General features: G+C 34.2%; 1 pseudogene; it reads left to right on the top strand.

Moving 5' to 3' along the window:
* The first annotated feature begins 5,481 nt into the window (after positions 1 to 5,481).
* LOC148092492 (small ribosomal subunit protein eS26 pseudogene) lies at positions 5,482 to 5,833 on the top strand (annotated as a pseudogene).
* The last annotated feature ends 619 nt before the right edge of the window (positions 5,834 to 6,452 follow it).

The raw sequence follows: 6,452 nt of genomic DNA, 5'->3' as shown, positions 1-6,452 counted from the left end.
TACCTAATACATAGAAACAAACTCCTGGAAGCAGCCAAAATGTAGAGGCAAAGAAACATGTCACAAAGGAAAGAACAGAAGAAATCTCCAGAAGAAGAACTAAATGAAATGGAGCCAAGCAAGCTACTAGATACAGCATTCAGAATAATGGTTATAAGGATGCTCAAGGATCTTAGTAAAACTATTAAGGAAACTAGTGAGATCATCAATGACATAATGAAGTACCAATCAGAAATGAAGGCTACACGAACTGAAGTAAAGAATAATTTACAGGGAATCAACAGTAGAGTAGAGGACGCTGAGAATCAAATCAGCAATTTGGAACATGAGGAAACAAAAACCACCCAACTAGAAGAGCAAAAAGAAAAAGAATCCAGAAATATGAAGACAGTGTAAGGAGTCTCTGGGACAACTTCAAGAGTACCAGCATTCGCGTTACGGGGAACCAGAAAGAGAAGAAAGAGAGCAAGAAATTAAAAACCTATGTTAAAAAGTAATGACAGAAAACTTCCCCTACCTGGTGAAAGAAATAGACTTACAAGTCCAGGAAGCACAGAGAGTCCCAAACAAGAGGAACCCAAAGAGGCCCACACCACGACACATCATAATTAAAATGCCAAAGGTTAAAGACAAAGAGAGAATCTTAAAAGCAGCAACAGGAAAGCAATTAGTCACCTACAAGGGAGCACCCATATGACTGTCAGCTGATTTCTCAACTGAAACTGTGCAGGCCAGAAGGGAGTGGCAAGAAATAGTTAAAGTGATGAAAAGCAAGAACCTACAACCAGGATTATACTCTACCCAGCAAAGCTATCATTTAGAACTGAAGGTCAGATAAAGAGCTTCACAGAATAGAAAGAGCTAAAGGAGTTCATCACCGCCAGACCAGTACTACATGAAATGTTGAAGGGTCTTCTTTAAGAAGAAGCTAATAAACAAAAGAAACAGACAAACAAAATAGATCCAGAGACATTGAGGCATGCAACAGGCTGTCCTATCTCAGAGGGAAGAGGGAGGGGGGGTGGAGGTGGGAAGAGATTAACCAAAGAAGTTATATGCATATATGCATAACCCTTGGACACAGACAATAATAGGGTGAAGGCCTGGGTAGGGGGTGGGAGCGAGGTGGAGGGGGTCAATGGGGGGGGGGAATGGGACACCTGTAATACTTTCAACAATAAAGATAAATTTTAAAAATAAAATAATAAAATAAAATAAAATAAAATAAAATAAAATAAAATAAAATAAATAAATAAATAAATGAAAATGGACCAGTGCTCCACAATTATCTTATTTATCTAGGGGAGCTTTTATAAATGCAGATATCCTAAAAATTCTGATTCAATAGTACTGATGTGTCATAATTAATTTAAAAAATTACTCTAGTGACTCTGACACGTAGCCAATGTTAAAATCAATGGAATATTGAGGAGGAAGAAAGATGGAAAAATCAAATGCCAAAGGACCAATCTCTTAAGTTTAAGACTTTTTAAAGGTTGTTAACATTGGAGTTAGTATTTCAATTTATGGTGTGATAGGCTCATATTATTCCTCCTACTTTCTCCCTTCTCCTCCCAGCCACTATAATAAAGAAATATGACCATGAGTTTGTCAGTTTGAATCCTATTTCTGTTCACAGGAGCTATATTTTAGTTGAGCTCACTTTCTTCTTTTCTACATTATGTAGGACTTCATTTCCGAGGGATTATTAAATGCATTATGCTATGTTCTGCTTTATGACAACTTTGTTCTACATACCTCCATTATTTCCATACACTTACACTTTTTCAGACAGGAAAGAAGTGGGTAATCAAATTGATCAAGTGTTAGTTTTTTAAAAGCCACAATAATTTTGATGTACCTCTTTCTTTGAAGAAAATATTACTGTGGGCTCTATTAAAAGTGGGATAGTTCACAAAAGAAGCAAACAAATTGAGATAAAAACTGTGTATTTTAGCAATCTTGCAGGTTATAAAAATTTTATTGGGATAATATGTACTGTTATCAAGTGAACTGAAAACAGAACCCAAGCTATATTTTACTCAAAACACCTGAGACTCAGAGACTCCCCCAGACACACACTGACCAGGTTCTAACCCAGACAAAAGCAATGGGTATGTCCAATCTGTCCATACTGACTCCAGTGTACACACTCTGAAACAGACATTTACAAAGCTATTTTCTCATAACAATGAGAAAAAATAAGGCACTAAATCCAAGCTATAAAATAATTCATTACAGTCTTGCATTTTACCTTTGCAAATAATAAACATAAATATTTTCTCTTCTAGACCAAATGGTATGGTTTCTATTAAACTAGCACAAGCTAAAAATATGGTCATTCTAAAAGATTATAGAGACTAAAGCATCAAATGATAGCTATATAACCAAACTAGAATTTTATGATCAATTCTATAAAAATAATAATTAATCTTCTAAATGGCAGACATGATGCAGAATAAGAGAAGACAAGAAACTCATTGATAAGAGATCATTAAAAGGCAGTATGATTTTATTGAATAATAGCAAAATATTGTTTTCTTCTCACTAAAAACAAAACTATTAGCTAAAGCATAATTTGAATGGCCTATTAAAGCCAAGGAACTAATAAAAAACATGAAGTTATTATTTTCAATGATTAAAAATTGCCATCCACTATAAATATAACCAATAATCTGAAATCGCTTAAAAGAAAATAGGATATACACACCATTCCCCTAGAATGAAAGCTGATTTTCCTTCCTTTACTGCGAAAGTAATTTCCCTTTTATAAGTAATCCTTTTTTCACAAATAGAGAAATAAAAACAAACACTTGAAAATACTTAAGAACCAGTATGATGATATACAGATCTAATAGTTAATGTCACTTTTAAAGAAACAAGACATTCAAGTTTTCTGGGTGAAGTCACTCTCATCCTTTCCCTTTGTTCTACACATTAAGTATACCAAAGCTAAACCACTATAAGTGAAATAAGATAAAAAACACTCAAGATAAAAATTCAATTATCGGAATTAAAATATGGATTTGGTTTTCCCTGGCCAGGTAATAGTTCTAAGTGCACTGTTCTCCTGTGGTCAGCAAATTGGGAAAAGTCTGATTTTTTTCCCAGCTACATCGAGATTCTTAAGATTATAATACTTGAAAACAAATTTGTCATAGCTCTTTATCTTCCTAAATTGAAGTAATAGTAATACATTTAGAAAATAGTTTTCAAATTATTATTATAAAATGTTTTTGTTGCCATAAGTGTGACTGTATAAACCAGTAGTTAAGAGCTAGTGAATTTCTTCAAATCATATAACATAAATTCAAGCCTTAATATTGGCTTTTCACTTTGTGACTACTTCTTTAAAAAAAAAAAAAGAAAGAAAAACTTTGTGTGAGACTATGGCACAACTAAATATCATAAAAAAAGGTTTCAGGTGCAGAAGTACAATATATATTTTAAATATTTAAATATATAACTGAGCTTCAAAAAAATTTTTCTTTAACTTTATTTTTGTTGTTGACACTATTACAGATGTCCCCATTCCCCTCCCTTTGCCCACGTCCACCCAGCCCCTGCCCCCTTCCCTCAGGCCATCAGCTCACAGTTGTTTGAGTCTATGGGTTATGCATATATGTTTTTGATGGCTATCCCCAAAGGCTAATAACATCTAGAAATCTTGAATCCAGAGTTAACTAAGCATTGAAATTAGCAATGGTTTTAAGACCATTTGCCAAACCATTATGTCATATAGCTCCACTCTTTCATGGAAAGCAGGAGACTAAGCCTACAGCTGTTTTCCAGAATAGATGCTAGATCAGATCCTCCTGTAAACAGATAACAAAAAGTAAGCTAAGAGAAAACAAAAATAAAAAAAAAACACACAGGAAGATGGAGTTGAAATTTGCCTATTAGTTTTAGTTTCTTGACTTGGGATAGAGGGAGGGAAGTCCTCATTAAGACTTCATAGTCATAGTCTGGCCAGTATAGCTCAGGGATTGAGCATTGACCTATGATCCAGGAGATGGAGGTTTGATTCCCATCAGGGCACATGCCGGGTTGCTGGCTCAGTCCTCAGTAGGGGGTGTGCAGGAAGCAGCCAATCAATGACTCTCTCATCATTGATGTTTCTCTCTCTCTCTCTCCCCCTTTCTCTCTCTTAAATCAATAAAGATATATATTTTTAAAAAGACTTCATAATCATAAACTAGTGTTCATGTATCATTTGGTCTAGAATTCATACTATTGTATGACTCTAAAAACCCCAAGCTAAAAATTATGTTTAAAGAGTACTTCATTGTTAGTGACTCCAGGAACTCAGTTTAAACAAAGATAAATCCCCATTTAGAGGAACCATTTTCAACTCAGGCCTACTGGAACATCCACAGTCAAAAGTTAAATTCCAACAGTTAAAACAGAAAACACTACATTGTATCAGCCATGAACTAGCACTTGGGCTAACAACAAAAAACAAACCAGACCCATAAAAACAGCAGACATTGGAATTATCAGATACAGAATTGAGTATAAATTAATTATATTTAACATGTTGAAACAATAAGAGGGCACTGGAATTATTTCAAAAGAATGAGACTATCCAAATGAACCGTACTTGAAAAATAGCTATATACATCTTATAGAAATAAAATATATAATAACTGAAATTAAACATTTAATAAATAAAACAGCTAGAAAGACAAAACTGAAGACAAAATTAGTGCACTGGAAGGTAAACTCTGAGAAATTATACAGAATGAGGCCTGAGGGATCAAAAGGAAGAAAATATGAAGGAGCTAGTAAAAGGAATGGGTAACAAAAAGAAATCTAATATTCAATAATTGACATGCTAGAAAAAAGTAACTGTAAGAAGAAAGACAATATTTTTAAAAATATTGGCTAAGTTTTGTTTTAAAATTTTAAATAAATGCAAACTCTCAGATTTCCAATATACACAAAGCAGAATAAATAAAGAGAAATTTACCTCTGGACATAAGGCAAAAATCTGCACAGCATCAAAGACGAAAGTAGATCTTTAAAGAAGACAGAGACAAATTAACAAAAACCAAAATTAGACATACAGCTGATTTTAATAACGAAGCCAGAAAAGAGCAAAATAATATCAAAAGGTGCTAAGGAAAAATAACAAGCTAGAATTCTATACAGAGCAGCAATTTTCACCATTTTTCATCTCATGGCACACGTAAACTAATTACTAAAACTCGGCAGCACACCAAAAAATATATTTTTTGCCAACCTGACAAAAAATAGGTATACTTTTGATTCCTTCACCCCAGACGGCTATTGTTGTGTTGGCTGTTGTCTTTTTTTTGTCACTCTAAGGGAAAAGAGATCAGTGCCCCTGACTAAACAGTCAGGAGTTGCATGTTTTAAAGATTCTCACAGCACACCACCATGCTGCAGTACACCCTTTAAAAATCACTGATAAAGACTAAAGTTATAAGTTAAGAGCATGGGTGCCTCGCTCAGGTCCTCTCTTCCAAGATGATCAAGAAGAAAAGGAACATCAGTTGTGCAAAAAAAAAGCTGAGGCCACGTGCAAACTATTTGCTGCGCCAACTGCACTGGACGGGTGCCCAAGGACAAGGCTACTAAGAAGTTCATCATTCCAAACACAGCAGAGGCCGCAGCTGTTAGGGACATTTCTGAAGGGAGTGTCTTCGATGCCTATGTGCTTCCCCAACTATATGTGAAACTACATTACTGAGTTGTGCCATTGACAGCAAGGTGACCAGGAATCATTCTGGGGAAGCGCAGAAGGACTGAACACCCCCACCCCAATTTAGATCTGTGGGTGCTCCCACAACCTCCACCAAAGCCCATGTAAGGAGCTAAGTCCTTAAGGACTGAAAGAAAGTTCTCTGGAAAATAAAATAAAATGGAAATTATACTTAAAAGAACATAAACAAAATATAGGCACCAAACAATCATTGAGAATGTACTATCAATAGAGGCTCAATAAAGACATACCTATATGATTTAATTTAGGAAATATAAAATGAGCAAAAAAGAAAACCTGAGAGACAAGAAAGGTGAGAAATTCGAGAAAAGGAAGTAGAAAACGTGGGTTAACATTTTTTAAAAAGCCACTGAATATATAAAACTATAATACCTATTTTGTGGGGTTTATAAAAAAGCCACTGGGGAATAAAAGCAAATGAGACCAAAGAAAAGTAATGGGGGTTCAAATATTCTAAGAGGACTGCATTGTTGGATGAGAAGCAGATAAATTTTAAATCATTAAGCCCCCAAATAAAGAGAAATACCAGCATAAAAATTGAATAAATAAATGATACACAATAACATATTTGAAATAAATTCAAATATATTATTAATCACAACCAATTCAAAAAGAATAAATTTCATGTTGAAAGTCAGAGTATTTCAGAATAAAAATTTTAAAATCTAGATATCTGTAGTTTACAAAGGATAACAAAAATAAAAAC

The sequence above is a fragment of the Miniopterus natalensis genome, chromosome 9 (assembly GCF_054644295.1).
Source record: "Miniopterus natalensis isolate mMinNat1 chromosome 9, mMinNat1.hap1, whole genome shotgun sequence".
In the NCBI taxonomy this organism is placed as follows: domain Eukaryota; kingdom Metazoa; phylum Chordata; class Mammalia; order Chiroptera; family Miniopteridae; genus Miniopterus; species Miniopterus natalensis.
Note: the sequence above shows the minus strand (reverse complement) of the source record. Positions and strands in the feature narration are given on the sequence as shown.